Genomic DNA, 14,506 nt, shown 5'->3' with positions numbered 1-14,506 from the left:
AATGACTTTCGCGCTCACTGGCACAAGACACCGTGGCTTTGGCATGGTGAGAAGAGAGCATCCCATTGGACAGCCCCGCTTCAAAGGACGGGGGCAGGGGGGTTGTCACTGTATCACACTCTGACAGATCTCCAAGTAGCTGTCTTGTCACAAACCAGATCTACAAGCCAGATCCCCAGGGAAATGTTGGAAACATTGGAATTACAGTTCATCCGCAAATTCAGTTCACATGCTAATGGACTCAATTGTGAGGACATTACCAATTTAACAACCATTGAAGGTGCTAACAGCTCTCCCGGCGGTATCCTTCCTGACTTGGGGATCTAGCTATTGACTTTGATTTTTATCTGCTTCGGTTTAAGTACCCATTCTCCAGATACTTACTAATGCTGTCTCTCATCCCCCTCCCTTTTACTTCCCTCCTTCCCCCGCTCCCGTTTCCCCTCTCCTGTTTATTTCGAGTGTACACCTCCCAAACTCATAATTCCGGTCATCTGAAGAAGGAGCTGTGCCCACAATAGCTCGTGATACCATCTACATGTTTTGTTAGTCTATAAAGTGCTGTCATACTATTTTTTTCCTGTAACAGACTAACTCGGCTACCCCCTGAAGCTATTGTATTTTTAATATGCATAAACGGTTGGGCTCGGAATCTGTCCCTCAGCTGAAGGACCAACAGAACAGTGCCCCCTAGTGCTTACAAGGAGGTTGGTTAGCAACTGCTTCAGAAGCCAAAGAGTCGCTTTGGAATCTTTCTATGCAGCTTGTGGCTTTTCCTTGAAAGTCTCCTACCCAAATACTAAACAGGCAGAGGCCTTTGATGCTGATGAGATCTGACAAGAGCAGAGCCGGAGGGGGTGCCCCTGAAGATTGAGATGTGTTTGTTTGTAAAGAGGAGCCTTGTAAAACATCAATACCTTAAAGGAGAGAAATAAATAAAATGACTGACAATCAAATTGACTGGAGTGAAACAGGCATAACTGCCCAGCTGGGACTCCCAGCTCATTTTCTGTTTCCCTTCTCTTTGATGATGCCTGCTCAGCGGATCGTTGACTGTTTGTTTTGTGAACGTTAGTATTTCAGGTTTGGGTGTTATAGAAGTAGGGAGAGAGGATAATTGTTCAGGGCTTAGAACTGCAAATAATGGTCATTTCTCTTTATGCAGGTTGAACCTCTCTAGTCCAGCGCTCTCGGGTCTGGTAACATCCATGGTCCGGCACGAAGTTAGTTAGCTGGATGACCACTTACCCTGGGTGTGGCCGTTTCCCACAGTCCTGTAAAGTTTGTTTACAGCCACCAGTCCTGGCGCTCAGTGCTCTGTGCTGTGATTTACCCCTAAATGTGTCTAACAGCCCACTAAGCGGTAGAAGTGCTGGTAATGCTGCTAGACAATATTGCCTTCTCATGGTCCAACAAATTCTCTGGTTCAGCACCGGACAGGTCCCAAGGATGCCAGACAAGTGAAGTTCAACTTGTAGTAAAGTTGTTGCTCTCGTGTAAACTTAAGTGAAACCACATATGGGTGGCCAAATAATACACTTAGGCTATGTCTACACTGCAGGGCTATTTCGGGATACCAGAGGTATCCCGCGTCTTAACAGTGCACCCATTATTTCAAAATATAACGGGCTCGCTATTCCGAAGTCCCTGTAAACCGCATTCCATAAAGAGTAATGGACTTTTTGGAATAGTAGGTTAGTTTGAAATTTGGCACTGTGTAGACAGTGCCAGATTACAAAATAAGCTATTTTCAAATTGACTCGAAATAAGCTATGTAATTTACATAACTCAAATTGCATAGCTTATTTTGAGCTACGAGTGCAATGTAGATGCACCCTGAGTAAGCAGTTTGAGAGGGGTCTGTTATACTGCAAAAACAGGCAAGAAAATGAAGTTCTCATTACTTTAGTGTAATATAGTGGCTCGTTTGAGCTGTTTGGCTGTTGATATGTCCCATAAAAACCCGTGTTGATCTCATTTTGACAGTTTGTTAGATGAACTGATCTCAGGCGTCATAAAACGTTACTAGTTTATAAAAATATGGTATTTCATCAGTCCTCTGAATTGCTTCTTATAGGCAATCTCCAGGACTTGCGGCGATGTGCTTCCGGTGTGATAGCACAGAAATTCAGTCGATTCTAATCTTGGGGGCTATTGAGATGCTTTGCGAACTCGTCTGAGCACAGACCTTGCGTGTATTTATTTTGGGATCCTGGGCTCTTGCGCTCCTGGAGATGTCTTCAGAGCACAGCTCCTTTGAGCTGCCTGTCGGACTATTGCTCGTAGTTTTGTCTTGGAGCCAGCAGGCATCTAACCTTTCAGGTATGTTAGGCTGATGATTACTCTGAGAGTCTAGGTTTGGACAGAGAATCTTTCTGTGCTGTTCTCCAGATGTACCTCCTTGTAGGACAATATTCAGGCCTCGGTTCATCAGAAGACTTAATAATCATGTCTTCTTTTTATTGGCAATGCTGTTTGCTAGGAAGCTCCCTTGGTTTCCTGTGTCTGTTCATTCAAAGCCAGGATACTGCATCTGATTCCGCTGGGGACTGGTCATGTTCCAGGCTGCAGGCCAAAGGCGCTTAACTGGCTTTTGCCCTCATGCTTTTGCCGACTGCAGACTGATCCCCACTGCGTGGATCCTTAAGAGCATAGATGTGTTTCTCACTTAGGCTATGTCTAGACTGCAGGCTTCTTTCGAAAGATGCTCTTTCGAAAGCATCTTTCGAAAGAGCATCTTTCGAAAGATCACGTCTAGACTGCACGCGGATCTTTCGAAAGAAAAATCCGCTTTTTCGAAAGAGAGCACCCAGCGAGTCTGGATGCTCTCTTTCGAAGACGGCCTCTTTACATTGAAGAACGCCTTCTTTCGAAAGAGGAACTTTCGAAGGAAGGCGTTCTTCCTCGTGAAACAAGGTTTACCGCCATCGAAAGAAAAGCCGCATTCTTTCGAAATAATTTCGAAAGAATGCGGCTTGAGTCTGGACGCAGGGGAAGTTTTTTCGGGAAAAGGCTACTTTTCCCGAAAAAAACCCTGAGTCTGGACACACCCTTACTGGCCTGGACCAGCTCTCATTTGAGCAAGCCCCAGGCGCTTTGCTCCTTGCAAACGTTCACATAGTTATGCAGCTTGGCCAGCCAGCACTTTCCTCCTCTGCTGAGTGTGGCCCGGAACAGCTGCAGCTCTGCTCCTAAGCCAGATCCCTCCCTGAAACTCTGCCCCGAGACCTTCCTGGCCTGTTGGTCAGGGACGTCTCCTTTGCTTCCTAGGAGCTGCTTGGCTCCTGAGCCAGACGGACGGTATGTTGAATGGCAGTAGTTACAGCAGGGGCGGGCAAAAGGGCCTCCGTGGGCCGGATCCTGCCCGCCAAGTGGGTTGATCCAGCCCACAGGGGCCCGTCCCTAGGCCAATCAGGGCCTAGGGACAAGGGAGTGCATAGCACTTAGAGTCAACCCTGGTGGTTGACGCTAAGCGCCACGTGCCAGAGTGCAGGGAGCAAGAGACTCTGCGCTCCCCCGCGGCCAGGCCAATCAGAATGTGGAGTGCTTAGAAGTGCCGCACGCTCCTTACAGGAGGGGGTAGGGTGGGAGGAGACTTTGCGCGCTCTCCCTCTCTCCCCCCAAGCCCTGATTGGCCTGGGGGCGGGGAGAGAGCATGAAGTTTCCTCTTGTCCTGCAAGGGGCTTGGCACTTAGAGTCAACCACCAGCTGCTGCTCAGCTGGCAGGTGACCCTAAGCATGGCGCTCTCTTACCGGGCGGGGTCAGACGTCACATGCTCCCCCGCTCCCAGACCAATCAGGGCTTGGCGGTAGAAGGGGGGAGCGCGCAAAGTCTCCTCCCACCCTACCCCCATCCTGACTGACCTGGGGGCAGTGGGGAGCATGTGACGTCTCCTCCCACCACCAGGGGCGCAGGCGCCTAGAGAGAACTGCCAGATGGTTCGCTCAGGGAAGGGGGGCAAAGACCAATCAGGGTCTGTGTGTGTGGAAACACGAAAGTGTCCTGGCCCCGCCCCTTCCACCTGAGGCCCCGTCCCTTCCAGGGCAGCCCGGACCACTTCAAAAATTTCTGAAGTGGTTCCCAGTCAAAAATTACTGCCTACCCCGAGTTACAGGCAGCTTCTAATCTCCCCTCCTGCTTACCTGCTTGCTTCTCTGAATACTATTTGCTCTTAGAGTATTTCTGCAGGTAACTGGGAGTTCAGGGTCCGAATGCCCAGCATGTTTTCCCTGCTGTGCCCTGGATTAATCTGCTGGCAGAGCTAGTGGTTAAGACTACAGGGCTATGTCTCTGTCCCCTTTTTGATCTCAGTGCATCCCTTCAGGTGTTAGCGGTGGAATTTTGCAAGGCTTCCACTCTTACACAGGCCCAGGGCTACCATCCTCCTTGTATCAATCATTATTGTCCTACAGGTCTGTTGTCAGATCCCTGAATTTCTTCCTTTCCAGAACTGTGTCCAGTGTAAACGGAGTGACAAACCAGCCTTCCGCAACCACAAAGCACTGAGAGAAAAATGGCTTGAAGTGGTAGTCTCTATGCATGTTGTCTTTCAGTGAAAGTTCCTTGGAATCCTCTGGGAATTCTTTTGTTCTCCCGTGATTGTAGGCCTTTTTCTCTCCAGGTCAGGAAGATTTTTGGAGGTTGTCTGGAGAGGCGGAAAAACCATCAAAGCTGGTCTTTTTGGAGTTGTTCTCTAGTTCTTAAAGGTTTGCTGAGAGTTGGCTCTTCTTTTCTTTCCTGCCTGCTTTCCCACAAAGCCTGCTATTGAGCTAACCCGAAACATGAATGCAGTTAAATGTCCCCATAACCAAGCCAACATGCAGTGTTTACAAATTAGTACAGAGTGGCTATAAGTCTGTGAGACCAGCGTATAACAGTTACACACGCTCCGAGCCACACACAAAAGCTAGAAGTTTGGGTGAAGACCTGAGGTTTGGATCAAGGCAGGGACCTTACAGAAAACATGGAAGAGGAAAGCACTTTAAACCCTTCAAAACTCTTTTCCAATGAGGGGCCCGTACTTTGCTCATTGTCTGCTGAATGTGGAGTGATGTGAGGGAGCATTGCCATTATGATGGGAATTCTGCTCGGGGTTCATGTCAATGGATGTTCAGAAGCAATAGTACTTTTTTAGTAAGAGCATGTTATAATGGAGTTGTAACCTTTCGTAAGCAACAGATAGAGGTGCGAATTCCAGCAGATAACCATAAAAGTGAAGCTGGCTGTACTTTCCTCTGTGTCTCCCTGTTCTCCAGGCTTAATCAGTCACACCGCCAACCTGTGGAACTCCTTGCCAGAGGATGTTGTGAAGACTAGGACTTTAACAGGGTTCGAAAAAGAGCTAGATAGATTCGTGGAGGTTAGGTCTATCAATGGCTATTAGCCAGGATGGGTAGGGATGGTGTTCCTAGCCTCTGTTTCTCTGGAAATGGATGACAGGAGAGGGATCATGTGATGATTACATGTTGTGATCTCTCCTTCTGGGGCATCTGGCATTGGCCACTGTCGGCAGACAGGAAGCTGGGCTAGAAGGACCTTTAGTCTGACCCAGTCTAGCTATTCTTGTGTTTTTAATATAGTTGCTTGCGCGATGTAATTGCTTTCTCTGCAGGGCTTCTTCCTATTGATTCTACTTGTGGATTTAAACCATTTGGGGATTGAAACAAGACTACAAGCTGGATCTGCATCTTAGTCGTTTTCTGGTTTGGATTGTGCACACGTTAGCTCCATCCAAGAGATTTTAAAGGTATATAAATACCTTCCCTGCATAACTATGGCATATATTTGATGTGAGCATGCAGATCAGATGGTACACATTCAAAATATAAATACATATTTTTTCCCTTTGGCAAAACTCATTTCATTTGGATCTCTCTCCCAGGAAGCACGTTGCATGCCAATCGTCTTCAGCAGGCTTCGTAAATGCTGTACATCTGCAAGTGTTGTGGATGATACAGTCCCATAACAACACCATCTGCCTGTTCACAGAAAACTTCTCGTTGTTGAAAAATGTGAGGTGTGAGTCATGATTAGGCAAGTTGCATGCTGTGATCTGTGATTGAATTGGTTTCTGTTGCCGGGTACCCCACGTATGTCTGTAAGTATTGGCTACGTAGCAGTGTACGGAGGCAGATGAATCAGACGCATGAATTCCCTTGCCCAATCTAAGCACGTGGGAATGTTTTCTGTTCTTATTAGGAGCAGTCGTAGTTGTATTTCAGTAGCATCCCAGAGAGATTGTGCCATGACAATCTTGGTACGCGTGAGAATTAGGGATGTTAAAATGCTTTTAAAGTAACCATGTAAGCCGGTGTGCACTGGGAGCTGGCCTTTAAGCTAACTCTCTGTGCATACTGGGAGTCTGCGTGTAACCGTGAACGTTAACCGATAAGCCTAGTCCATCGATTAACCAGGTACATGGTTACACTTTCACATCCCTAGTGCCAACTGCAGGGTGGTTCTGATCTCTCTCTGGGGACTTGAGATGCTACCAGAATACAAAAAATAACTAATACAGGAAGGACCTCTCTTGTCCGGGACACTCTGGTCCAGCAACATCCATGAGAGTCCTGGTGTCTGGGAGCAGGGGCCGGCCGGGAGTATGGCAGCGTTGCCAGAAGCTGGGAGTAGAGTCGGAACGGGGGCAAGGATTGGGAGCGCAGTTCAGCTCTGGGCCAGGAGCATGGCTAGAGCTGGGAGCAGAGCCGGAAGCTTTGCCAGGGCCAGGAGAATTACTTGGATAACCCAGTAAGCGAGCAGCAGGGGGCCAGAATTGACTCCCCTGGTCTGGCAAACTCCCTCATTTGGGACCAACGGTGCCAGACCAGGGAGGTCCAACCTGTAATCATAATCCTAATAGTGAAGCGTGACTAGTTCTATGTAGTCTTACTTGTCTCTTTGACTATATTTTACATATGTATCGTTTGGGTATGTTTTATTAACAGCTGTAGCAATGTTTAAGAAAGGCAATAACTGTGCCTAAGAGACCATAAAATGAAAACAAATGAACCCCAAGTTCTGAGCGCCATGGAAGCGATATAAATCGATGAGTTAGAATATTTGCAAAGCTTAGCTCGCTCGCTCTGTCTCACTCTGATGCACATTGATAGCACATTCATTTTATTGGGAGATCTGTCACCATTAAGCTCATTAAGGTTATATCTGACTAGGACAAACCTCCAGCCATCATACTGTTGGCCCCATATACATAGTTGGATGAAACCTTGTCCTACAGTAGCCTCTGCACTTTGTTAATCCCAAGGGAGAATTCGCCGTTGAATCAGCGAGTTCAGGGAATTCTTGATTGGTTTCCGCTACACCATGACAGTTGCCTAAAAGTGTTCCCACAATGTGGGGAATGTGGACTCGCTACTGGTCCCCCTGGGAATTTCATTGGGTTTGTTTCGTTCCATTTGTATCAGAAGGGAAAAAATCCTTGCAGATGGAGTCATGAGTCTGATTAGACATCAGTGTGTTTTTGCTGCATTGCCCTGTACTGTCTGGGGGGGAGTTTCTGAATGATGTGTTTGACTCATATTTGGGATGGCTTGGTCATTCTACAAATCACAGAGCAGCCAGGCTCAGTTTCAGAAGCGCCACTCTCGCATGTGTATTGTCTGGGAGCAGCTTGGTTGTGAAGCCCCAGCTTCAAGCATTGACAAGTGCCTGCAGCTTTGGATTCTGGGCCCGGAAAACCCAACAGTGCGCAGTTTAGTTTTCACCAAGAAAGGCAAATGTGGAACTGTGCAGCAGTCTTTGAAGGTGAAAAATGCAGATTCCTAACCCCATGGTTACTGAATCAGAGCTCTAACATGAGCAGTAATGTTCTATTTTTATTTATATTTCTATCAATTTCATCCTGTCGTCTGTGCTTTTCTTCCAATTATACCCTAATTATGTCAAGAATTTGGCAAAGAAATGGGGCCAGATGTAATAGGATTTTTTTTTTTTTTAGTTTTGTTTGTAGCATCAGCAGACACAATATAATTAATTTTCAACAAATCTTCGTTATGAAGCAGCTGATCAGGCATCTCGAAGAAGTAGCTGACTCTTTCTCTAAGCAGCGTGGTCATGACGTAGTAATATTGTAGCTAAACAGGGAAGCCCTTAGACTGCAGAAGTAAAACTGCCTCAGGTTCTCAGCCAAGGCACAGCCTAGTCATTTAAATCTTCCTCACAGAACTGCCTTCCTTGAGTTTTAAAAAGAGCAGCCATCGATTATACGTGCTTTAATGTGTCTTTTCTTTCTCTCATTATTAAAAAAAAAACCAAGAAATGCAGTAAGACAGAGCTGAGTCTTAGTAGATATAGATTCCAGAATCTAGGAAGCTATGTGAAATGTCATTACCCAACACAGTTTTAACTAATTCCTGGAATCCTTTCTCCCCCTCTCTCCCCCTCATTCCACGAGGAGTAACGGTAGTTCGAACTAGGAAGCCTAGTTCGAACTACCTAGTTCGTGCCGCGTGTAGCCGCGCAGCACGGGGTTCGAACGAGCGGGGATTTAAAAATGGCAGCGCCCCGCTTATGCAAATGAAGCCCGGGAAATTCAAATCCCGGGCTTCATTTGCAATTGCGGTATGCCTACATTACCCCGCTAGTTCGAACTAGGAGGGTAGTGTAGACATACCCTCAGCGCTTACAGGTGAAGGGTTTAGTACAATTATTTCTGAGAACAGGAGCTCCATGTTCTTGCCCATGTATCATTCTGGCTGAAAGGAGCCTGCCATTTTTGCATAGGACACAGGTTGAATTTCTCTGGTCCGGGACTCTGGCCTGGCAACACCATGGATGTTGCTGAACCAGAGAGCCCCTGCGGCGAAGGTTGCCGGCAGCTAGGAGTGGAGCCGGCCAGCAGGGCAGCGGAGCCCATGGGCACCAAAGCCTGCAGTCAGCTGGGTAGGGAAACCAGCAGGGCTGCCAGAGCCCGTGGGGCTAGATCTGCCAGGGTTGCGGGGCTGCTGGAGCTCACAAGGCAGAAAAGTTGGCAGAGCCGCTAATACTTGCAGGGCTATGGAGCCTGCAGGACTGCTATGGCCAGGTGTTTGGGGGGAGGAGCCAAGTGGGGAAACTAGGAAGTTTGGGGAGCCTCCCTCCCAGACTTCCCCTGGTCCAGCAAACTCTCTTGTCTGGGATGCTCAGGTCCCGAGGGTGCCGGACCGGAGAGGTCCCACCTATGTTGTGCTCATTTCTCCAGTCATGGGTAAAACTGATCAGAAATGTGGGGGAACCTGCAAGTGTTGGCTAAGGCGTAGGTGAGCCGGTGTGGACCTCCCGCCTCTGTGTGCGCGACTCGTACGTGCCGATACTGCCGCCCTTCACTACCTTTGTATTACGTTTAGTGCCTCTGGACCTGGTAACCCAAGTTGCTCTCTCCCGTCTGGAGGGATGAGATTATCTTCTCTGCCTGGACACCCGCCCCATGCCAGACATGCTTCTGACAGCCTTTCTCACACGCCATAGCTACCATCCGGGTCTTGTTCCCTGGGCCACAAGGGCTGTGTCTAGACTGCAGGCTTCTTTCGAAAGAGCCTCTTTCGAAAGATCGCGTCTAGACAGCAGGCGGATCTTTCGATAGAGGAAATCCGCTTTTTCGAAAGAGAGCACCCAGCGAGTCTGGATGCTCTCTTTCGAAGACGGCCTCTTTACATTGTAGAACGCCTTCTTTCGAAAGAGGAACTTTCGAAAGAAGGCGTTCTTCCTCGTGAAACGAGGTTTACCGCCATCGAAAGAAAAGCCGCGTTCTTTCGAAATAATTTCGAAAGAACGCGGCTTGAGTCTGGACGCAGGGGAAGTTCTTTCGAAAAAAGGGTACTTTTTTCGAAAGAACCCCTGAGTGTGGACACGGCTAAGGTGAGCATGTCTGCTACACTACGCACTCCCCTCCCCGCTCGCCTAGACCTGCTGGCCAGTGCTGTGGGGGGCTGGGCCATTTGGGGATGGCTAGCACTCATCCTGGAGCTATTCTCACACAAGGGCAGTAGTTGTTTGTTACTGTCCCCTGCTTAAAGGATTGGGGGGTTGGGGAGGATCTGTACCCACCCCCTCCATGCCCTTCCTTGCACAGCAGTTCAGGGGTTGGGTACGGCCAATTAAATCAGCTGCTTTTCTGTAAGAACTCAGGAGAAGACACTCGCAGCCCTGCGTGGATCCGGAATTCGGTATCCGCCTCCACATCTGTATCTGCAAACACGAGTCCCGGATAGCCCCATCCGCTGGGACCTGCGGATGCAAAACGGCAGGTTTGTAGGACTCTGCACATCGAACCCACGTAATGCATTAAGCGAACTGTCCCTCTGGCATGAGCTGCCACTAGCGAGCCTGGCACAGGTTCTGAGAGGAGTCACAAGGGTCAAAGACTAGTCACAGGCCCTTGTGTGTCAGTAGCACACGCCTGTACCCTGCACCCAAGGAGCTTACGGATTCCATTAATTCTTTCCTCTAGAGCGACCAGTCTGTTGCAGCCACTTAGCTCAAGACAGGATGTCAGTGACACTCCGCCCCTTCCCTCTATCTGTGGGTAATGGAAGTTAAACGTCCTCATTAGTATGATTAGCTACAACTGTCTTCCATTCATATATAATACACAACCACAAGTATTTGGCTAAACCTGGTGTCCCTGGGTATGCTTTGCTTTATCTTTTCCTTCCTGGTAGCATGTGCATTGCAAAAGTATATGGATTTGTTTCAAGGAACTCTTTTTCCCAGATGTGTAGTTGGCATCTTTGAACTGTCTCCAACGTGGTTCCTGTATTTTCCTGCAGGCAGTGGTAAACATATTTACCAATCCATGTGTGGCTTTTTGTTTTTTTGGTTTCGTTTTTTTGTTCTATGCAAATGTTATGTCAACGCTTCTGTTAAAAGCAGCACCTTACAATCTGCAAGGCCTTCCTAAAAAGACATCGAAATCGAGTTTTTTCAGAGGTGCCTCAGAGCGTTAGTTACTATCTCTATTGAAATTCCAGCCTTCTTATTTCCACATTATCTGTCGGCATCTGATCACAATACTGTGTAGGAGGGAGACAGGAACAGAGAACTGAGTTAAAGGCAGCTGAAGTATGAGAGAATTGAAATATTTTTCCACAGAAAAATCATCCCATTCTTTTTACTAACATTTAAATCGGCGTAAGAAAGCTGCAAGAATGTTCAATCTTTGTCCTCTCCAGTCCTTCCAAGGTGGTCAGTTTGAGTTGCTGGGGGATGAGGGGGGTGAGATGTGCAGGATGCATCATTCCCATTGTGCACAAGATGTTGGGGTCTTTTTTAACACAGTGTCTGGGGAGCACAGCGATGGGGGCATTAGTACAAATCATCTTCATCTTCTAAGCAATGCAAAAATATATAGTTCATACAGCGTTCTTGTCTGGGGAAGAGGGAATCGGGTTGCAGGCTTTTTTTAAACACATTGAAGTACCTGAGAAAAGAAAAAGAAAGAGAAAGGGTGAAACTATTATGCTACATGTTGTCAGCTTGCACTAAGCACTGCTCATGGAAAAGGCCCTTGTTTCTTAGACATAACAGTGACACTTGCACGTTAAAATGTATCTCAGCTCCACACTGATCCTAGCTACATGGCATGAATGCATTTCACCTCTGAAGGAAAGATTTGCTTACGATAGGAAAAGGATAGGAAAAGGAAAATACATTGTATTACCTCCATGCCAAACCTCTTACTTTCTTCCTAAAAGCAGTCATCGTCAGCCATATATATGGCATATGCTGGGACACTGTGTACCATTTGTTCTAATCTGTCTGCATTCTCAATTCAGTTCACAAATCGTGGTTGGTCTTTGAAAAGCTTACGTCATCAAGCTGGGAATTTTGCTAAGAAAATGATTTGGTTACGTGGACATCATGTGTGACTGTTGGAAGGACAAATTCAAGAACAGAAGGGATTCTGTGCTTAAACAACAACATTAAGGAATGTATTTTTAGTGTAACGGCTGCAGATTTATCTGCTTGATTAATTTGTTCGCCAACGGTGAAATGAGCAAACTCCCACACTTGCTGTTCCGAGTCGCAGCGGGGATGAAATGAGAAATTGACCACACTAGAATCCCGCCGTCAGGCTGCCAGTGGAGGTCAGAATGATTGAGGGGGAATGGGGAATCCAAAAAGAAGTGAGCGCCCTACTGCTAATGAAGTCTGTGAGCCATACTGCACCCACTGGGAGAGTTGGTTGTAGTTAGAGCAGAGATTAGAGGTGATATTTTTGCAAGACTTCACTTGAGAAGGTTCCCCTTCCACTTGCAGGTGCTCGTACCCCTAAAAATATTGCTTGTCCTCTCCATGTAGAGGCAGTTGTTAATTGCCACTTCAGATTAGGCAGAACTGCTCATGAAACTTTGCGTGGAATTGGAACAGTGACCATCTAGGGTATTATCCTTGTGCATGCCCCAGGCAAAGAGAGAAGATGGTAGATAGAGAGGCGGCAGCCTATAGCTGTGAATATGGCATGTACTACCTACCCTGTGTTTCGTCCACCCAGAACGGCGGTAGTGGTTGTTCACACGTGTCATCGGTCCATTCATCTGAACATTATGAGCTGTGGTGTGCTGCCAAAATTTCAACGTATGGCACCTTCAAACATTTTTCTGTCGCAGTCTGTGATGGGTGCAGCATTTTCTTCTCCTCTGAAATGCTCTGAGATCAATGGATGAAAAGCTTTGTATAAGGGCCAGGTAGAACTCTCATTCTCTCTCACATGTACAAAGCGGTGCTATGTTCTGCCCTGCCAGCACTATCACCAAAAAACCCATCAATGCCACACTCTCTGCACATCCAAAACATCCATCCTTAATTCCCTCCACCTTTAGCTCTCGTACTTCCTGCTCCCCTGTCTGCCAGCTGGATCTCACCCCAGTAGTGAACTTGATATGATTTTACATATGATTTTTTCATATCACAGAATCACAGAATACTAGGACTGGAAGGGACCTCGAGAGGTCATCGAGTCTAGTCCCCTGCCCCCATGGCAGGACCAAATACTGTCTAGACCATCCCTGATAGACATTTATCTAACCTACTCTTAAATATCTCCAGAGATGGAGATTCCACAACCTCCCTGGGCAATTTATTCCAGTGTTTGACCACCCTGACAGTTAGGAACTTTTTCCTACTGTCCAACCTAAACCTCCCTTGCTGCAGTTTAAGCCCATTGCTTCTTGTTCTGTCCTCAGATGCCAAGATGAACAAGTTTTCTCCCTCCTTGACACCCTTTTAGATATCTGAAAACTGCTATGATGTCCCCCTTCAATCTTCTCTTTTCTAAACTAAACAAAACCAGTTCTTCCAGCCTTCCCTCATAGGTCGTGTTCTCTAGACCTTTCATCATTCTCGCTGCTCTTCTCTGGACCCTCTCCAATTTCTCCACATCTTTCTTGAAATGCGGTGCCCAGAACTGGACACAAGACTCCAACTGAGGCCTAACCAGCGCAGAGTAGAGCGGAAGAATGACTTCTCCTGTCTTGCTCACAACACACCTGTTAATGCATCCCAGAATCATGTTTGCTTTCTATGCAACAGCATCACACTGCTGACTCATATTTAACTTGTGGTCCACTATAACCCCTAGATCCCTTTCTGCCGTACTCCTTCCCAGACCGTCGCTTCCCATTCTGTATGTGTGAAACTGATTGTTCCTTCCTAAGTGGAGCTCTTTGCATGTGTCTTTATTAAACTTCATCCTATTTATCTCAGACCATTTCTCCAATTTGAACCTGATATGATTTTTCTACGCCAGTGAGTGGTATAGTCGTACAACTGGATCGTTCACAGCCTGTCGCTAGAGTTTCACACTCGTTCAAAAAAGAACTAGATACATTCATGGAGGTTAGGTCCATCAGTGGCTATTAGCCAGGATGAGCAGAGATAATGTCCCTGGCCTCTGTTTGTCAGGGGCTGGGAATGGGTGACAGGAGAGGGATCACATGAGGATTCCCTGTTCTGTTCACTCCCTTTGAGGCATCTGGCATTGGCCGCTGTTGGCAGACAGGATACTGGGCTGTATGGACCTTTGGTCTGACCCAGCCTGGCCGTTCTTATGCCTTTGTGTTGGCATCTTCTCCTGACTTATACAAGCCTGGAGGAAACACAGCTGTCTCCATTCTTCCCGTTGGCTTGTTCCACCACTTTGTGGGCTCCACGGGATCAGATTCAACTTGCTCCTATTTGACCTTCCTGACTGTAAACACACTGATGTTGATGTATTCCTTTTAAATTCCCTCTTTACCTATAACAAGATTTCCTACTTATTTTTTAACCCTCCCAAAACTAATCCAAGGAACTCTCTGTAAGATACCTAATTCCCTTGAAGACCGCGCAGGTTTGGATGGTTTGGGCTCTGCATCGCAATCGTCTGTCAAGGTGGCCTAATCTTTGATCTGGGAGCTTTTAGTTTTTGTTCTGAAGCTGAGCCAATGAAAGGCAGCTGGCCAAGTGTTATGATTCATTTTGCCAGGTATTGAGCCTTCTGAACAATCAGTCGATATCTTTTGCAAAGTCTCA

At 47.1% G+C, this 14,506-nt stretch overlaps 1 protein-coding gene across 4 annotated transcripts in view; it reads left to right on the top strand.

Annotated features, from left to right (window-relative positions):
• Positions 1-14,506, top strand: part of SGCD (sarcoglycan delta) — a 555,052-nt gene that overhangs the window by 442,911 nt on the left and 97,635 nt on the right. The gene's annotated exons all lie outside the window — the stretch shown is intronic.

The sequence above is a fragment of the Pelodiscus sinensis genome, chromosome 16 (genome assembly GCF_052426305.1).
Source record: "Pelodiscus sinensis isolate ZL-2025 chromosome 16, ASM5242630v1, whole genome shotgun sequence".
Classification (NCBI taxonomy): domain Eukaryota; kingdom Metazoa; phylum Chordata; order Testudines; family Trionychidae; genus Pelodiscus; species Pelodiscus sinensis.
Note: the sequence above shows the minus strand (reverse complement) of the source record. Positions and strands in the feature narration are given on the sequence as shown.